The sequence below is a fragment of the Macaca fascicularis genome, chromosome 4 (genome assembly GCF_037993035.2).
Source record: "Macaca fascicularis isolate 582-1 chromosome 4, T2T-MFA8v1.1".
Lineage (NCBI taxonomy): Eukaryota > Metazoa > Chordata > Mammalia > Primates > Cercopithecidae > Macaca > Macaca fascicularis.
Genome location: NC_088378.1, coordinates 2074370 through 2095250, shown reverse-complemented (window position 1 = coordinate 2095250; position 20881 = coordinate 2074370). Strand labels below are relative to the sequence as shown.

Below are 20881 nucleotides of genomic sequence, written 5' to 3'. Positions count from 1 at the left end.
GTCTTGCTAGAGTCTGTTAACTTCATTGATTTTTTTGAAAAAACAGCTTTAGATTTTAATTTTTTCTATTAAATTTCTGTTTTGGTTTCACAGATTTTGCTCCCTATTATTTCCTTCTATCTACTTGATTTTAGTTTATTTTGTTTTACTTTTCTACTTTTTTGAGGCATTCACTTGGATAATTGATTTGAAACCTTTACTGTTTTGTAGTATAAGCAATTCGTGTTATAGATTTCCCTCTCAGCACTGCTTTAGCTGTGTTGCACATATTTTGAAATGCTGTATTTTCATTTTCATTCTATTCTATGTATTTTTTAAACCTTTGGAGACTTTTTCCTGACAAATGGCTCATTTAAAAGTCTGTAGTTTAATTTCCTTATGTTTAGAGATTTTCCCGTTGATTTTTAGTTATTCATTTCTAGTTTGCTTTCATTATGTTAGAGAATAGACTATATGACTATAATTTTTAAATATATTGAGGTTTGTTTTATGACTCAGTATCTGGTCTATCTTAGTGAATGCTCCGTGGACACCTGTAAGCATGCATATCCTGCTGTTGTCGTATGGAATGTATTGCTTATGTCAATTAGATACTGTTAATTGATTGTGATTATTCAGATCCTATGTATCCTGGCTGGTTTTCTGCTTATTTATCAGTTGCTGACAGAGAGGTATTAAAATCTACAACCATAATGTTTGATTTGTCTATTTCTCCTTTCAGTTGTTGATTCATGTATTTTAAGGTGCTGTTGTTCGGTGCATATACATTTAGAATTATTATAACTTCCTGGTAGATTTATCTTTTTATCATTTTTGTAGTGTCCCTCTTTGTCTCTAGTAATTTTCTTTGCTCTGAAGTCTACTTTATTAGATATTAATAGAGTCTCTTCTGATTTTTAGATTAATGCTGCATGGTCTATCTTTGTTCATCCTTCTACTTTCAAACTGGCCATATAATTTAATTTAAAGTGAGTTGCTAATAAAGGGCATATAGGTGAGTGGCATTTTCTTTATCCACTCTGCCAATCTGTGTATTTTGATTGATGTATTTAGGCCATTTACACTTTATATAATTATTGATATGTTAGGGCTTATCTCTGTTTCCACAAGCAACTTGTATCTTTCTACTTTTCTTTCATCTGAGTATGTCTTTATTTGGAGTTGAAAGTTCTTTTCATTCAGCAGTTAAATGGTGTGGGGAAAACAAGAAAAAAGCTATTGGGCTGCTTCTTTCTGGCTTTCATCATTTCAGATGATAAATCCTTCACATTTTAACTGCTGTTCACCTATAGGTAATGGGTTTCTTTCTGGTCAATTTCAAGATGCTTTTTCTTTGTGTTCATTACCTACAGGTGTGTGTTGCGCTGTGGGATTCGGCTCAAATCGTCCTTCCCCCGTTAGTTGTGCACACATTAACTCTGTTAATCTGTGCAATGAGGAAAGCACGTCTAGATAAGACTAACGTTTTTAAAACCACGAAGGCATGAAAGTCAGTGATCCACAGATTAGAACGACATTCCATTGTAAAGCATCTCTAAGGGAAAGCATCCAAGATAAAAAGATAACGGCCCGAGAAAATGTTTGTAATAATGATGTTTATCAGTTTTACATCTACCTGGGTTTGGTTCTGCCATTGGTTGGGGCTCTGGAAATGGTGCCTCTGGGTCTCCGTCTTGTATGGGTAAGGGTATATCAGATGCCCTGCTGCTGTGCTCATGTTTTCCTCTTTTTTAGTCTCTAGCTACCAAACCATTCCACCTTTATCCAGCCACCATTCAGAGTCCTCCTTTGGTTGTTTCTTGCGTTATTTTCAGAGTTTCTAGTTGTAGTTATTGGTATAAGCAGGAAGAAACAGGTCTATATAAGCTTGAACCGGTCAGAAATTCTGCTAAAGCTACAGTCTCACAGAATGTCAAGGTTTATTTTAGCAAAACAAAAAATAGTGTATAAATCCTAATCAAGTATACTGAAGGCAAAGAAGAAGAAGAATTAAGAATAAGAATAATATCAAAAGTTTATGTAGAGCTGATGTTGTGCTGGGCATACACACTTACGCACATGCATATGTGCTCCCTGATTGTAGGAATCTAGGTTCCATCTTGCTGATATTCTTAAATTAATACATTGAGACCTAACCTCTTTCTTCAACTTCAGGCTTGTATCAGCTTTTGCCTCATTAAAGTCTCTATTTTGCTACGTAAACAGTTCAGACTCAACATGTCCAAACCACTTTCCATCTTCCCTGCACACCAGTTCCTCCTGCAGATCCCTCACATTTGTTAGTGATGACTTCTCCCTTCCAGCTACTCCGGTCAGAGATCCTGGAGTTGTCTCCTGATGCTTCTCCTTATCTCATCACTCAGATCCAATCATCACCAAGCCCTGTTGGTGCTACCGTCAGAACATATCAAGCATCTAACCTCTCCTTTGCATTTTTCCAACTAGCCGTCTTCTTAGGCCATTGACCCTCTTATTGGATGATGGTAGCAGCCTCCTAATGTTATCTTGCTTCACCCATTTCTCTCTTCTGCCCTTTTCAACACATCAGCCAGAAGGACCTTTTTAAGTCTGAGTCAGACGCAGTCCCTCTCCTGACTTGTGTCTCCTAAGACTTCCCGCTCCAGCAGGGTGAAATCTGTTGCTGGGTTTTCAAGACCTCATGTAATACACCCCACGAACTCTCCTCCATCTAATGCTGTGCATGTCCTCTCTGCCCGTCTCAGAGAGCTCTCCATTCTTCCCCACTGCTACGTGCCAGAAGGCTGAACCTCATGATCTTCAGGTGCAGGCTCCTTGCTTTCTGTTTTCTGCTGGGTTTAGAACTGGAAACACCAGGAGGACTTCAGGATGTGGGAGAAGGGTGAAGCTGGGAAGTCTCTCTTTCTCCCTTCTCCTCGGCCAGGTATTGGCAAGGGCTGCTCTTCTGTGTGTTCACAGATCCTGTCCAGTGGGCACCCTACAGCCCAGGTTCTTGTGGGGCTCCATGGTTATACCTTGCCTTGCTTCAGGCCAAGGGTTTGGAATGGTTTGCTTAACTGATCACACCTCCACACTTCTCTTTTGAATGTGCCATCTGCTTCCTGCTAGGGCACTTATTTTCTTGCTATGCACCTCCCTATTGCTGTTTTCATGGCCTGGCCAGGTGGTCCTCTTTCCTATCACTTTAACAACAAGCATGAATTTGAAGTTGTCATCATTTCTACATGGAATGCACTTCCAGACATCCATGTGCATCACTCTCCAGGCTTTCTAAACAGAAGGATCGAGTGTTGTGGACAGTGACTAACTGGGGACAGTGGTGCATACAGTAAAGGAATTTACAAAGGCAGTTTACCTTTACCTACAAGGCAAAGAAAGGAGGATTTATTAAAGAAAGTATGAAAATATGTTGCAAGGATGCAATGGGTAGATCAGCAAGAAAGATGCTGAGTTCCAGGAGACAAAAGCTTGCTGAGTATTTTATAGGATGGTGCTTGTGCTGGAGAGGGATATGTGCAGTACTGGTAACACTAAGATTGCTGTGAGCTCACTTGCATTTTTCTATCAGCTGAGGTGTCTGCTGGTAAGTCAGGCATAGGGAGATTGTGTGTTAGATGGACTATTTGTGCAGGAGGGCTGTGTGTCCTGCACCATGAAGAAAGGCAGATTTATAATTTATCTGCTTTGTCTTTTTGCCTTCCCTGCTCCCCCTAGCCTGGCTCCTTTTCCTAATCAGGACCCCACATCAGATAACACCCTCACTCCCAAGGCTGGTCATTTTGTTTAAAGTTAGAATATATCCACTTCGCACTGCAATGCTCTAGATTCCCTTTATCTTTGCTTACTTCACATAGAAAAGCATAATTTATAACTTAACAAAAGTGAGTAGCTAAAGAAGAAAGCAGGTCATATATGACACCATAAACTGTAAACAATAAAAGCTGAATTGGTGAAGATCTTCTAACTGGAAAGCCCCATACTGAGATGGTGTTAAATGCATCGTTTCTATAAATGTTCATGGTATTTTTATGAGGTGGACACTATTATTTCATCTTATAAATCAGTAAACAGGCTTTGAGAAAGGAATTAAATTGCCCAAGATCAAACAGCCAGTAACGTCAGGGCAGGGATTAGAAAAATTTAACAATTATAAAATTTCATGAAACATGAAAATAAGGAATACATCCTTTCAAAGCAGCTAGGAGCTGTATGTATTAGAGCAAAGGAGCGGTGAAAGTTATTGCATATTTCTTGGTACTTAGTCCACGGATTGCTTTCACAGTGTTATTATTCCTGTAAGTCACAGGACCTGACAGTTGTGAGCATTGTTACTGCCCTAATTCCTGCAGCCTCAGCTGTGAAACACTTTCAATATTTTTCTTTTGTTTGTTGAGCCAGTTATAAAAAAAAAAAAAAAAAGAACTACCACAGCTAATTCTTTCTGTTTATCTAAATGCTTGTCAAAATGCCTAAGCAGTGATTTGCCGGGTTTGGGAGTTATGTGTGCATATACATTTTAAATAAACTGTGGCAACAGGCCTTAGCTTTTGTGGCTCCAGCAGGCGTGAGTGAGTGTGTGTGCTCTCTCTCTCCGCATCTGCTGCTTGACATCTTTAATTTATTATTCCTGTTATATAACTTTGTTTTGGTGTTTGAACTTCCATTCCCATGACTTTATGTTGAAAAACAGTTTTAAATCTAGGATTTGCATTTCACCACAGTGATAGAGCCTGGTTATTTTTTGTTATTTGCAATATGGCATATAATATGGCAATAATCTATGTCTAGTCACCAGTCAGGGATAACAAGAGATTTATGGCATATTAAAACAAAATTGATGTTCCTCTGATGAGGGAGGTTATTGCTGGCCTAAGCAAAAATGGCCAGAGTGAATTTCACAGGCTGTGCAGCCCTGGAGGCCGTGGCTCTGGTCTCTCAGCCCTGCTCACACCCAGACCCCTGCACCCTTCTGTGAAGAGCCCCTGTGATTTCGAGCCTGCAGTGTGAAGTTGCCATGACTGAGTTAGCATCTGTTTCAAGTCTCCTGGGTGACAGAACACATATTTGGGTCAAACTCTGAGGCACCGATGCAGCTGATGTTGAATAAATGTGACAGATTTACCTAGTTAGTGACTTTTTATGAAGGAAGAAACCTAATGCACGTGTGCGTCTTGAGACGTGTGGGCCTTCTGTCCCGTGTGCAGCTGTGTGTGCTCCCCCACTGGCCCGGCCTGCGCGCTTTTCTGCCCCGGCACTCGGCAGCTGCCCAGTCCAGCTCAAGCCAGGATTTTCCACGGCTGCCTCTGAATGGTCTCCAGGCTGCTTCCTCACCTCCTGCTGAGCTCCAAGTGCCATTGCTATGAGGGGACAGGAGCAGGGCGGGAGATTGTCCTGAGTCTTGACTCTGACTGTGCGGTGTGCAGGGTTATCACCTTTACACATCCCACTTTCTTCATCTTTACAGTGGGGAGAGCAATTTTTTACCTTCCCCATCCTGAAGCAGGGGTGTGGTGGAAGATCAAAGAAAGTGCTTTAGCTTTTAAAAATAGAGAAAAAGCCAACAGTTCTTGGGTGGACATATCAGACCTGTTCCCAACAGGACAGATGGCAGCACAGCCAGACCCGCTCTGTGTCCCAAGAGCAGCCCCGGGCAGAGCAAGGTGGGGAGCCGCCCCTCACCAGCCCAGCTGTTCTCACACACTCCCTCTGCAACGTCGGATGGTTCACAACAGGATCTATTGTTTTCTTTAATTTCGCTTTGTGGAAACCCTTGTATCCCTTACTCTCTTGTGCTGTTATTGAAGGTTTAATGGGTTCGTTTTGACTCCTCACATAGACTATGCTTGATAGTTCTTGCAAGCTCAACACGATGCCTGGAACAGGTAAGTGGGTGAGTGAAAAACAGTTTGGGCTGCTTTTTAATTAGAACTATTAAAAAAGAATTTTGGTTGCTTTTTAATTGGAGCAATGAAAAATCAAACGATTACCTGCTCAAACCAGAAAATTCTTAGTTTTCCAACTTAGTTTATAATTTGCTTCCTTATATCTTTGGGTTTAATTTGCTGTTCTTTTCCCAGTTTCTGGGGGCAGAAGCTCTGAGCCTTTATTCCAAAACTTTCTTCCTATTAAATATATGCAACTAAAGCTATACAGTCTTCTCTAAGCACTGCTCTAGCTCATCCCTCATGTTTTGATATGACACGTCTTATCATTTTTCAATACAAAACATTCTCAATGTCCGCCGTGCTCCTTCTATGCGTAACAACGTGGAAGTGTTTGTGCGATTATTTTAGTTATCTTTCTGTTGTGTTACAGTGTGATTGTGTTGCACAGGAAAACAGAGTTTGTGTGATTTTACTTATCTTTTTATTTTTAATTTGTTGAGAGGAGTTTTATGGTCGAGTCTGCTTTGGTAAATATTCCTTGTTCCCTTGATAAAGAGTTGTTGTTGTTGGGTGCCATGTTCTGGAAAATTTAGTTGTGTCCCTCAAAGGCTACTTTTATACTTTTTTTTTGGTTTGGTTATTCTCTCAGCTTCAGAAACAGGTGTTAAAATCCTCAACTATGCTTTTGAATATTTATCTTCCTCTGCTTAGTTAGGTCTTTTTTTTTTTTTCCTATACATGTTTAGCAATGTTATTAGGCACACGCACACAATTACGAGTTTTATATCTTCCTGCTTTTATGAAATGCAGTTTTTATCTTTAGGAATATTTTTTCCTTAGTTAAAATCAACTGTCTCGTATTGCTATAGCTACCTCAGCTGCCTCTTAAACACAGTGTATCCATGACTCCCATTCTATAGATATTGATCTTCAGCCTGTCTGTATTATTTCATCTAAAATGTGCCTCCTGCAATTTCATATTGTTGGATTCTTGATTTTTCATACAGACCATCTTTGTCTTCTAATTAGAGTGTTCAGTTTTATACATTTAATTACTAAAATAATTGTGTTTAAGTAAGCCTACCATCCTACTAAATGATTCTATTTGTCTTGTCTGTTTTTATTTTTGTTCCATTTTTCTTAATTTCTTTCAGATAAGTCAAGTATTTTCACGCATTGATTTTTCTTTTTCATTGTATTTTAGTACATTATTTTATTATTCCCTTAGCAACTACCCTAAGCATCTGTGAGTAGTTAATGTTTAAAGTAGTAATTTTAATATTTCTCTGAAAATACAAGAAGTTTCCAATAGTTAACTCCATTTTTGCACTAATATAATATAAAATTTTACTTATGCACACATTATAAAACTTGCACTAAATTGTTATAGTTGTTGTTTTAAACAGTTCTTGTTATTTTTACAGTTTCTGGAGTGCTTCATTCCTTCCCGATGATCTCTGCTTACCTGTAGGATCTTCTGGACTTTTCTTTCCACTCAAGAAACTTCTTTTACTGTTTATTTCTGATGTCATTCTGTGGCAGGAAATTGATCAACTCTTCTCTGACTTGAAATGTCTTTATTTCACCTTATGTTTAATGAGGTATGATGGCTGTAAAATAAGTTGCACGTATTGATGAATACTAATACAGTGACATATTGATTTCCCATGAAAACGTGTGTTTCTGTAACCTAAAGGCTTCTTCACGTTCCTTGGTGTCCATTTCTCCCTCCGCTCCTGTCTGAGGCAACTGTCAGTTTGATTTCTGCCACTGTAAAGTAGTTTTCATTTTCCAGAATTTCATGTAAATGGAGTCTTACAGTGCATGTTCTTTCTTACTTTTAATCTGGCTGCTTTAATTTCACCTAACAATTTTGGGTGCATCATCCACTCACTGCGTCCCCCAGTAGCTTGTTGCTTTTTATGGCTGGGTCGTTGCCCGTTGCGTAAGCACAGCACAATTTATCTACCCATTCACCTGCTAATGAACATTTCTATTATTTTCAGGTTTTGATTATTAAAAATAAAAAGTGATATGAGCATTTGTATCCAAAAATTTGGGTCTCAAATGTGTTAATTGTAGGATTAGAATATCTGAGTCATATGGTAGGTGAATGTTTAATGTTTTATAAATTGACCACACTGTTTTCCAAAATGGTTTACATTCCCGCTGGAGTGTATAAGATTTGAAATTGCTCTCCATCCTCACCAGCGTTTGCTATGGTCATACTTTTAAATATTAGCTATTCTCACAGGTGTTCAATGGTATTGCCCTTATAGTTTTAACCTCCTTTTCCCTAAAGACTAATACTGTTGAGCATCTTTTCTATTGCTTATTTGCCATTTGTGCATCTTTTCTTGTTCTTGTTGTTGTTGTTGAAATATCCATTAAAATATTTGTCTAACTCAGTCCACAAATGTACGGAGTTGTTTGTTTTCTTACCATTGCATTGTAAATTATTTGTATATTCAGAACAAAAGCTCTTTCTCAGATATTTTGCAATACTTCCTTTCAATCTATTAAATCATTTTAATGATGTCTTTTGAAGAATAAAATATTATAATTTTCATTTTTAAAAATTTATAATGTATAATTTCTTGTGTCCTTTTTAGGAAAACTTTGCCAAACAGAAGATCACTAATCCTTTGTCCTATTTTTATTCCATAAATACTACTAACTAATTATTATTGGCATTTATAGAAAATTCCTCCAAACAGCAACAATGTATATCTTTAAATTGAAATATTTTACCAAGACAGCTGATGTTCTGTGCCATAGACTAAACCTTAAACATGATAAAAGAGTAGAAAACAAGCAAAGTATGTTCTGAGACCATAAGGAAATTAACTGAAAATAAAAACATATCTGGAAAATCCCTGAATATATGGCAAATAAACAACACACTTCTAAATCAACGATGGGTCAAAACTGAAGTCTTACACTAAACTAAAAATATTTTGAATCAAATAAAAATTAAAATACTATATATCAAAATTATCAGGATACAGCTAAGCAGTGCTTTGAGGGAAATGTAGAGTACTAAGTGCTTGTAATAGAAAATAGGAAACACCTAAAATCAGTAATATTCCAAACACCTCTATGCCCAAAAGGAAATAACTTACATGAAAATTAAAAATGTTTCTACCTGCAATAATGAACATTTGGAATTTGAATTTTATAAAATGTCATTTGCACAACATGGCTTGGCCTGGAGGACATGATTCTATGTGAAATACTCAGACACAGAAAGAAAACAATTGAATGATCTCACTTATATGTGAGACTTAAAAAAAAAAGACTCTCAAATACACAGAGACAGAGTGTGTAACAGTGTTTTCATGGGTGGGGATTGCAAGAGGACATGGGGGGATGTAGGTCAAGGGAATCAAAATATCATAGAAGGTATGCGGGCCAACAGTTCTGGAGACTGGATGCACAACATGAGGGCTGAACTTAATAAAACTGCACCATGTTAAGGATTTTTGTTAAATAAGTGGATTTTAGCTGTCTTTGTCACAAAAAAAAAGTGAGATAATAGATACGTTAATCTGTTTCACCATTGTAACCATTTTACTATCTATATTTTGTAGCATCATGTTGTAAACATAAAATATACACAATACTATTTAAAATGCATTAAATTGCACTAATAACAAATGAAGCATTAGGTCTAAATATAACAAAATAGGTGCAGTGTTTGTATGCTGAAAACTACAAAACACTGATGAAAGAAATAAAAAAAATCTAAGTAAATGAAGAAATATGCAGTTTCATGGATTTGAGACTCAATATTTCAAAGACGTCCATTCTCCTATTTTCCCTGACTTGAGCAATGCAATCTCAATAAAATTCCAGCAAGTCTACTTTGTAAATAACAACAAGCTGAATCAAAATTAACATAGAAAGGCAAAGAAACTATAATAATCACAAAAATTCTGCAAGAAAAGCAAAACAAAATTCTGGAAAATGAACAAAACAACAAAGGTAAAATACTCACGTAACTTGATTTTAAGACACTATAACGCGACAGCGACAGTAAACAATACAATGTGGTATTGGCGTTGGGACAGTCAGTCAATGGAACAAAAGAAAGAACAGAGAAAATTGACTCAGACATATATTGACAAGTGACTTTTGGCAAAGGTACAAGTCAAGTTAGGAAAGAAACAATCTTTTCAGTTAATTGTGTTGGAACAAATAGTATGCAAATGTCCCAAATACGACCAATATATACCTTTTCCATATACAAACATTAATTCGTAGTGGATTATAGATTTGAATGTAAAATGCAAAACCATACAACTTCTGAAAAAAACATGACAGAAAAGCTGCATGACTTTGGTTTTGGTGGTGAGTTTTAAGATACAATACCAAAAGCACGCTCAATGAAAGAAGAATTTTTGAAATTTGACTTTAACAAAATTTAGTGTTTGCATTGCAGAAGACACTGTAAATATGGTAAAACAGCAAGCCACAGACTTGGAGCTATTACTTGCAAATTTCATATTTGATAAAGTACTTATATCCAGATTTTTTTTTCTCTCTATCATCCTCAAGTACTGCTAAAATTAAAGCTTAAAATAAAATTGACAGCACCAAATGCTGATAGGTATGTGAAGCCACAAGAATTCCCATTGCTGGTAGGAATGCAAAAGTAGTATTCTACTTGGACGCCCATACACCTTGGATGGCAGATTGCCTATTTCTTACAAACGTACACTCATCTCATGGATCACGAAGTCCCGTCCCAGATGTTCATCTAAGTGAATGGAAAACTGCGTTCACACAAAAAACAATTTGCAGATGTCTGTAACAGTTTTATTCATAACACCTCAAACTGGAAACAACCAAGTTGTCCTTCAACACGAGTGGAGAAACAGACTGTGGTGTGTTCACACGACGTAAGACTACTTAACAGTGAAAGGAGTGAGCAACTAACTCACATGACCTAGACGAGTCTTAACTGCATTTTGGTAAGTGAAAAAGGCAGCCCCCAAAGTCTGCATATTATATGTTCCACTTATATCACATCCTGGAGAAGGCAAACGTGTAGGAACAGAAAAGGGTGCAGGGCTTCTAAGGGTTTGGGGATGGGTTGATGAGTGATAGAACTGTTCTGTGTGGTGGTGGGTGGAAGATTTTTGACTGCATTTCTGAGTTGTGCAAAGACATAGAAAAACCAAAAAGTCAAATTTATTGTATGCAAATTCTAAAAAAAGCTCAACTAGGATTTGAGGGAATCTCAAACTAGAAGAACGACTGTGACAAATGAATCTAACTGATTACAAATGATGACACAACTCAGAAATTTTGCAGAATCAGAGAAGAGAAGTGTGAATCTGGTGAGGAACTCAGCCAGGCAGGCTGGGGGCTGTCAGGCTAGCCACTTGGTGGTGCCAGAGGACCTCCAATAGAACCTTGCACATGATTTTACATAATTTACCCAGACAGCAAAGAAGGCTCAGCCACTGCACTCAATCAATACCAGTGACGACACTGCCACTTGCTGAACACGACCTTGGAGCATGTCTACAGGTCAACAGCATGTCACCGGTAACACTGAAAAATGGAAAATGCACAGGAGCCCGAGCCTCTACACACAGAGTCTGGGCTCCTTTTTGAATTTCATATGACTACACTGTATAATGAGTTTTGACTGTGTCCTGGTCATTGTTTAACTTTTCTCAGAATTTACTTGGAGTTTTACTGATCGGAGAATTATGGACTGTATAGTAGAGAAAGCAAATATATAAATAAGCATAATTATGCTGGCTCCCAATGTAAATAATGAATTCATTGTTCTAGTCTTGCTGGCGTTGTCACTGAAGAGCTTTGAAAGAAGCCTTCTGCTCGCTCAGAACCTTGAGGCATCCAGTGGTACCACAGAGTTAAAGCCATCCAAAGCATCTGGCATGGGTTCCCTGGTGAAGACATCACACTCGTCCCATGAGTCCACACTCCCTGGCAGCCCTATAAACTCTCACCCTGTGAAACTATCACAGGTTTGCCATTATGCAAAGTATTTACCCCCAGATTTTCAACTTTATCTTACTTCAGGCAGACACAGAAAAGGTACTTCCACAGGTTCATGCATTGTACTCAGGCTCATGGTCAATCGGCACAGGCTGCTTTTTCTCCGTGGCTCCAAAGCAGCATCCACTAGACTAAGACCTGGAAATGTTGTCTTTTAAGGAAAGATGAAAAGAAAAATCATGCCCTAGAGTCACGTGGAAGGACCATACTTTGCTTTTGGCCACTAGTCCACAATTAACCTGAGAGTTATGTCACCCAGGTACACCACCACCTGGGCCCCTGTCCCATCAGAAAACTTTACAGCAAAGATGGTGAGGAACGTACCAGAGCAGATGACATTCTGGAGAACTCAAGTTACACAAATGAAGACAATTTATTTCAGAAGAAGGAGAAAATCGTGAGAAGTGAAGTTTCCGTCAACACCCATTGTAAGTGTGCCAGATGACTGGCTCTAGAGTGTCATCCTCAAATCTGGGGGCTTTCCTTCCCTGTTTTCCTAGGTATTTTCTTAGCATGTTGCCTATGTACGGTTCTGTACTGTTAACAGGCACCCGCTGCCTCTCAGCAATGGTGTCTATAATGTTCCTCCCCTACTATGCCTTGTTCATCCCTAGTGGCTTCTTGTCATGAGTCTAATTTCTTGTTTGAAATTCTCACAATGGGGCTCATTCTGATAATCAGAATCATTCCTAGGCTTGATCTCACTGTCTCTGTGAGACAGCCAGACTCTTGATATCAGTGTCTTGTGGCATATATGTTGGTTTTCTGGGTAATTTTACTCAAACATGAAGTGACATTTTGCATGCAACTCTAATATTTGTTTCAAGGCATTCCTATAAATCAGTTTATCAAGATAAACAGTTTGTTTACCTGTGCAAACTTCTATCAGGACAGCATGTTGCTAATCTGAGCAAAAAGTTCATTTACCAAACAGCAATGTTCTTGTGAAGGCTCACTTCAAAACTCTTGTCTTCTGTCCGCAAACCTTACATGATCACATCACAGACTTTACCCAATCCCAATCAATTTTCATCTTAAAAGAATCACTTAAACCTACTATTTATTCTAGCAAACTCTGGTTCCTGTGTAGTTGATAATTCACACTTAATCCTGACAAAAACGTTAATTCAGGAAATTCTTCTAGCACAGACTGGAGTTTCCTTATCTTCCTCCCTCCCACTATGATCCGGGCTCTTCCGGGATCCCATCTCTGTTGAGGAGGAGTCACTGGGGTTCTGGGAGCCCTGGAGAGACTTGAGACTTTAAAAGCTGAAGATTCTTAAGAAGCTACAATATATATTATTTGTTGTTTTATTTTATTGATTGGTTCTTGTAGCATACATATGTATGAAAAACTAGTACTTACCTTTTTTGTCTTTCTAAGAAGTCTTTGCAAAAAAGAATTATGTGCTGGGTTTGTGTGTGTGTGTGTGTGTGTACGCTGGTGTATGTGTGTAATGGGGGAGGTGCTGGTTGTATTATTTGAGAATAAAGAATACAAGGCTTTGAAAAGTCACTTTGCCCAAGGCTACATAGTAAGTTTTTTGGGTTTTGTGTGTTTGTTTTGTTTTCTTCAGACACGGTTTCATTCCTGTTGCCCAGGCTGCTGTGCAGTGGCGTGATCTCGGCTCACTACAGCCTCTACCTCCTGGGTTCAAGTGATTCTCCTGCATCAACCTCCCAAGTAGCTGGGACTACAAGCACGTGCCACCACACCCAGCTAAGTATTTTTTGTATTTTTAGTATAGACGGGGTTTTGCCATGTTGCTCAAGCTTGTCTCAAACTCCTGGCCTCAAGTGATCTGACCGTCTTGGCCTCTCAAAGTGCTGGGATTACAGGCGTGACCCACTGCACCCGGCCGATAGTAAGTTTAACAGCTGGAATTCCAACTTTGTGAAGCACTGATAAGAACTGGAAAAAAAAATTCAGATGAGTAACTTAAACACATATAATATTCAAATCCCCATTGAAGTGTATTAACTAGACATTAATAAATTTCATTAAATAAATTCCAGTAGATCTAAACATATTGCAATTACATGCACTGATATATTTTTGGAAACTGAACATTTTAATAGCCTTGTTGAAATATAATTAATAAACTGTACATGCCAGTCAGTATAGTCTCAGTGCTGTGCAACGACAACCATAAGGTAAATTTTAGAACATTTTTACTCTGAAAGGAACCCCACACCCGTCAGCAGCCACTCTATTGCCCACCATCTCCCTCCACCAGTTCCTGGCCACCACCAATCTACTTGATGTCCCCATGGGTTTGCCTGTTCTAAAACTTTCGTATAAATAGAATTACAGAACATGTGGTCTTTTAAAAATTCCCTCAAACTCTGTATTTTTCCCAAAGCATGTATTTAACCGAATTTATGAAATTTTTGCAATAATTTTAAAGGAAAGTTTTGAGTTACTTATTTTCAGAAATGGTAATATATAGTATTTTTTAAAAAATTCTACACAGAGACAAACTCTTTGAAAAGCTCAGCTGTTGGAAGTGAAGATGCTTTGTCTAAATGGAGAAATAAAATTAGGATGGAGAGACGCTAATTTAACTAGATTTTTGAGACGCTAAATTTTGTGATGGGAAAAATGCAAGACATTTATTAGAGAATCCATTCCTGATCCTGCATAAAAGGGCACACACTTTGGCCACAGAGTATTTTGAAGGGGGATACATGATAATATTAAGTATATATATGGGGCCAGAATTGTATTTTTAATAGACAAGTTAAAATACCCAAATCCACACAAGGCCTAAGAATGACAGCTTTGTGAAGAGCAAGCAAGGCCTCCAGGAAAAGGACAGGGAGGGAAAATGGGAAGCGGATGGAGGCTGGGCTGAGGCCCTGGTCTCCGCTCTTCCCTCCTCCCCACCAGCCCGTTTCTCTTTTCCATCTTTTTCTACCCTCTATGACAAATGAGAGTGTATCAAATTCACCTCCAAATGGGCTAATGTACTTTCCAGGTCTCCTTTCACTTGGTTTAAATATAGGAACAGAGGAGTGTGGAAAGGCACTGGCCCCAGCAAAGCGGGTTGGCTTTGTCCCTGGGTTCACTCTTGCATACTGGACAGGTCGCTTCAGGCCTCGGATTCCTCATTTGTGAAGCACAGCCAAAAACTCAAGGCTCCCCACCTTGCTGTGGTGGTGAATCAGCGGGGTAAATGCTTAGCCGGGGACTGGCTTGCTGTACCCTCCACAATGACCACTTGAAGTGGATCCCAGAGGCTCTTTACTTTGCCATAAAGACAGTTTAAGGAAATGAGACTTTTAAATAACTTGTCTGCAACTTCTACAAGAGATGGCAAGTGCATATGGTGTCTTTCTAAGCTACTTTCAGATGAACCATAAATCTCAGTGCATTCTCCTGCATTGGAGGGAGAGGCTGCTAATGCAAGCTCAGCCCTCCTGTGCAGCTCGTAATGAGGCAGGCCCCTTAGTCTCCTCTGCTCCCCAAGACCAACCCCATAGCTGGGCAGTTGTTGCAATGTGACACACTTGGGCACGTATCTGAGACGTCATTTTGAAAATGAAGAACCGATATTTTTCTTACTTATAAAAGCAGTCCTACTTCTCAAAGGAGACGCCTGTCCTGGAGGACCTGCGACAAGGTAGAGAAGAGGTTTTCTCCCTTCATGCCTTCACGGAGAGGCTCATGTTGCTAGACATGGCGACGTCTGTCAGGAAATGTCGTGTCCTCAGCCCTTCACGTAGGCAGGTTTGATTCAGCATCCTCGGGGCACTTCCTGTTCCCGCCCACATGTGCTCGCGCATGCGTGGTGGAGCTGGCCTTTTCAACATCCGCCATCTAACCGGTAGGTAGCAGGGTTATTGATATCGCATGTATTTAATGTGTTTAATTTTCATCCATATATCTTCTTGGCTGATCTGTCTTTTCAACTATTTTGCCCATTTTAAATTGTTTTTCATGTTATTGACTTTTAAGTCCTTTTAGATGTGAAGTACAAGCCATTTTTTCAGATATATGGTTTGCAAATGTTTTCTCCAGATCTGTGGCTTATATTTTTTATTCTCTTAACAGTTAGTGTCTTCTGACTGGTATATGTGCTTCATTTTGAATATGTCCAATTTATCAGTTTCTTTTCTTTTATGGATTGTACTTTTGCTGTCAAATTTAAAATATCTTTGCCTAACTCAAGGTAGCACAGATTTTTTTCCTATGATTTCTACCATAATTTCTACTTTTGTATTCTACGTTATGTTTATAATCTATTTTGGTTCCATTTTTACGTAATATGAGATGTAGATAAAAGTTAATTTTTTTGCGTAAGATACTCAATTGTTCTAGCACCATTTGTTGAAAGGCTATTGTTTTTCCTCCATGGAATTATCTCTGCATCTTTGTTGAAACGAACACACCACAGATGTGTCGGCCTATCTCTGGGTGTGGATGCAGCTCAGGTGATCTATTTCTACGTCCTTATGGTAACTCCTTACTCTCAGGTCACCACAGCTGCTGCTGTGCAGAAGAGGTAAGGCCACCAGCAGCCCTGGCATTTGCTCCCCTTCCTAGTCTATTCTCCAGCTCTGGGTGGAATTCAGAGCCCAGGCTGCCTCTGGCCCCTTCCACCAACGGGTGGGTTTGCCCCTGTGCAGATAAGCTGAGGACCAACCCCAACACCGGATGGCTGGTGGCCACAGAGATGGACTCAGCACAAAACTGCTTAGCCCTGTGCTGGGTGGAAGCCAACACCTGCAGCTGGAGGCTGGGTTCACTGTGGACTGAGTGAGAGGTGAAGCTGCCTGGGCTTCTGGGTTGGGTGGGGACTTGGAAAACTTTTCTGTCTAGCTAAAGGATTGTAAATGCACCAACCAGTGCTCTGTGTCTAGCTAAAGGTTTGTAAATGTACCAATCAGTGCTCTGTAAAATGAACCAATCAGCTCTCTGTAAAATGAACCAATCAGCTCTCTGTAAAATGGACCAATCAGCAGGATGTGGGTGGGGCCAAATAAGGGAATAAAAGCAGGCCACACAAGACAGTGTTGGCGTCCCGCTCAGGTTCTCTTTCTCGGTGTGGGAGCTTTGTTCTTTTGCTCTTTGTAATAAATCTTATTGCTGCTCACTCTTTGTGTCCGTGCTGCCTTTATGAACGGTAATACTCACCATGAAAGTCTGTGGCTTCACTCCTGAAGTCAGCGAGACTACGAACCCATCAGAAGGAAGAAACTCTGGGCAGATCTGAACATCTGAAGGAACAAACTCTGGACACACTATCTTTAAGAACTGTAACACTCACCACGCAGGGTCTGTGGCTTCATTCTTGAAGTCAGCGAGACCAAGAACCTGCCAATTCCAGACACACTAGGTTGCTTTAGGCTTTGGAATTAACCCATTTATACTGAAGGCTGCAAAATTTTTTTGTGAAAAGTCAGACCTTGGGAATGGTTTTGAGTGGTAGGATATAAATAATTCCCACAAGCTTAGCATTCCAATAATGGAACACTAGGCGTAAATGGGATAAGGCCATCTTTATTTCATAGTAGGCTTATTAAAATTTTTCTCGGTTCCTAAATTAAGGGTAAAGAGAGCACTCCTTGGTGAATTCCCACTTTTCCTTAGGGATTTTCCTGGGAGAGGGCTGTTTATTAGCTAGCATGGTGGTGAGCAGAGTTAGAGGTTGTCTCTGAAGAAGTTAAACTGGTTGGTATTTCCTCCCCTGTGCAGTTCTTCAGAAGCTTGGTCCTAGGGCTGGGAGGAGACAGGGGGCAGGGAATCAAAGACTTGCGTGGTTACAGGGGAAGAGAAGAGAAAGGCCCTGGCAAGAGAGTGTACATCTAGGGTTGGCTTCCAAAGAACCGGCAAGTGACAACACGGAAAATGTGAAGACAAGCCCAGGGTCGTCTTCCGACTCTCCATGTGTTTGTGATGATCCGGAAATGACATCTCCCTCTGGCGTTATCTTCCGACTCTCCATGTGTTCCTGAGGATCCAGAAGTGACGTCACCCTCTGCAACTCATCATTCCAACCCAGAGGACCATGAGGGTCCACGGCTAAACAGTCACACGTGTAAAGCACTCAGATTAGTTCCTGGGACAACAAATTACTCTAAAATATATGTGTTGCCCATATAAACTTGTCATACTGTGGGAAATGGGTACTGTGGGTTCTGACTTACAACCTAATTTTAAACCTTCTGCTTTAGAATGTAGAGGAAGTTCATAATAAATTCCTAATCAGTTTATAGTTGAGTCTGCTTTCAGGGAGCCTGTTTTCAATGGAGAGTCTCCCTCTGTTTCTAACCCATGGTGAGTTGAGCTCTCTCTGATTTTACACAGCAAATTGTTTCCTATGCTGTTCCTCACTTCTTAGAATCCCATCAATAAGAACACAGAGTAACTGCCTATAGAATCAGGTTAATTGGAGACTGGGAAAACTGATAAAAATCAATCAAACATAGAGACATCAAAGAGTTATAAAAGAGGTTATACAGGAAGATTTTCAGTTAGTCTCCACTTCTGAAACGGCTCATTTTTTTAATACCTGAGACTAAACCATATCATGTTTCTATTTTCTTTAAGTTGCTTTTAGAATTAACATACCTTAATTCGTGTCTGGTATGCTTCAGAACTTTGACTCAAACCATCTTTTTGGACCTTAGGCTCTTTTTCTTGGACTTCCACCGGGACCTGCCCGAAGCCAGTGGACATCGAGCATGAAACGGCTTCCTTTATTTCTCACACTCCAGTTTCCTTCTGTTTGAATTTTTGTCAGTTCATACATTAAGGGTAGAGGAAGCACTCTTCCTCCAAGGGGAGGAGAATTCCCGCTCTCCCTCTGGGTTCTTCCCTGGAGAGGGCCCTTTTCAGCGAGGAGTGGTGATGAGCAGGGATGGAGGTCTCTCAGAGGAGGTTAAATTGGCCCTGTACTTTTTCCTCAGTAATTCCTGAGTTGTACCTCTGCATAAACACACCCAGTCTGACATGGAAGGCTGACTCAGCTGGAATCTGATCTCACCTCTCCTCCCTGTGCACTTGCAGGGACGTCAGGCTCTGCGGGCAGCCCTCTGGGCACCAGAGCCTTTCCTGACCCAGGCCCTGGTCACTCTCCCTAGAGGCTTTACTTGGGGGAGCTCCCTACCATTTCCCCAGCTAGGAGGAAGCCAGGCCCCTCTTGGGAGAGGTTGATGATCCAATCCAGGTGATGAGGTCAGTGGAGATGTTCTCTCAAATAATGTATCAGACATAAAGGTCAGGAAGTGTCTACCATTCTGGAACATTGGGAATTGTGATGACAACATGACTGTGTGTACTGGGAGAAGATCTGCTCCGTGGTCTAATGGAATCTATGGTAGACGAAAGTGTCTCATAAAAGGGTTTTTTACTGAATTTGGAAAATTCATGTGTTAAGCCAGATGAATCAGAAAAGATTTTTTTTCCTTTTTTTTAGCCAGAAGCGTCCATATGTTTTCAGATGCACTAGCAAAGCAAAAGCACAGAAACATCAATTTTCTAAAAGGAGGGCAAAACCACATTTTCTTCCTGGAAAAACTCAAGAGTTGAGAAAGGGAAATTGGACGTGTCATTTGGGATTACACTGAGGCAAAGTTGCCATCTGGACAGAAACTAGCACTGGCGAAAGCAACGTTGCCACCCTCACATCTTCCAGAAACAGCTCCTGACAAGGCTCTGACCCTCACTCATGGACGGTTTCTTGATTAGTTGGTGGGTTGTGTATTTATAATGGCACAGGAGAAGGCTCAATCAACATGATCTCTCGCGAATAAAGTGAGCATTCCAATAGGTGGTTTAAGCCTCAAGCATTTTTAAAAAGAGCTGGGTGGCTTTGTGCTTTTAGGATATAGCTGAAGGTGGAGAACAAAGAGAGAGCCCCTCACTGCAGAACGCATAGCTCTGGGGGTGAGGATGCTCGGGAGAGAGGCACTGCCTGCTCTTGGTACATTGTGGACAGCACACGTAACACAGGCCAGCCAGGCACTGGAGCAAGGTGATGAGCCTTCTCCTCACTTCACAATCGGAATCCTTCTGAAAAGTCCATTCATAAATGTGTTTCTAGATTTATTCACTCATATGTATTCGGGCCAAATCTTCATGGTGAAATCCTCAGCAATCTGGCAGTTGGTGGAAAATCGGTATTTTTCAAGTCACTTGAATTGTTCAATGGTCACGAGAAACCACAAGTTGCTTATGTTTAGTGAATTATGTTGCATTCAGTTAAGTACCCAATATACATATAACCAGCAAGTTTTACAAACCTTTGTTACTGAATCAGATCAAGGATGATGATAAGCTCAGTTGGCACCTTTCCCACTGCTAGGGAAAGGACTACGTTTATATGTTAAATATTTACCAAGTGAAAAGCACATAATCATTCATTTAATCCAGGCAAATTGAACGACTACTATGTGCTGGTTAGAACAGTGGAACCACAATGGCCCTTCTCTCCAGTAGTCACATCTGCTGTTTCTTGAGAATAACCAATATGATTCTTTTACAAGTGTTTTGTAATTAAAACATTTTACACAGGGACTTTAGAAATTCTCATATTGCAGACTTTACTTATTGCGGGTGAAGAAACAGACCCAAAGAGGTGAACTCACTCATAAAAATTTCTGGAAGTTAGTAAAAAATAGTTATTGTTATTATTAGAGTACTTTATTATTGTAACTACAAGATAGTTGTTGAGAATCGAGACAAAGCAAGCTCTGAGACACACACCTCTTATGGATGTAAATTGATACCATTATGTAGCAAAGTTATTTGCATTATCTAACCTAATTAGTTTATTTAACTAAATTGGCATTATTGAAAGCTAGAAATCCCACTCCAAAGTATATAAACTCAACTCACAGCTTTCAACCTTTTTTTAATGATAAAAAGCAGAAAACATTTAATATCATAAGACAAAACACAGTTATATAATATAAAAGATTTGCAAAACATTAATTTTGCTTACTTTGTGCAATGCAATCTGATTTTTATTTTTTTCTTT

At 39.7% G+C, this 20881-nt stretch overlaps 1 long non-coding RNA gene across 1 annotated transcript; it reads left to right on the top strand.

Moving 5' to 3' along the window:
- Nucleotides 1–13119: 13119 nt before the first annotated feature.
- Nucleotides 13120–16993, top strand: LOC135970380 (uncharacterized). The gene is made up of 3 exons (XR_010586058.2): nt 13120–15724; nt 16295–16402; nt 16527–16993. It is a non-coding gene; the product is annotated as an uncharacterized lncRNA (long non-coding RNA).
- Nucleotides 16994–20881: the final 3888 nt, after the last annotated feature.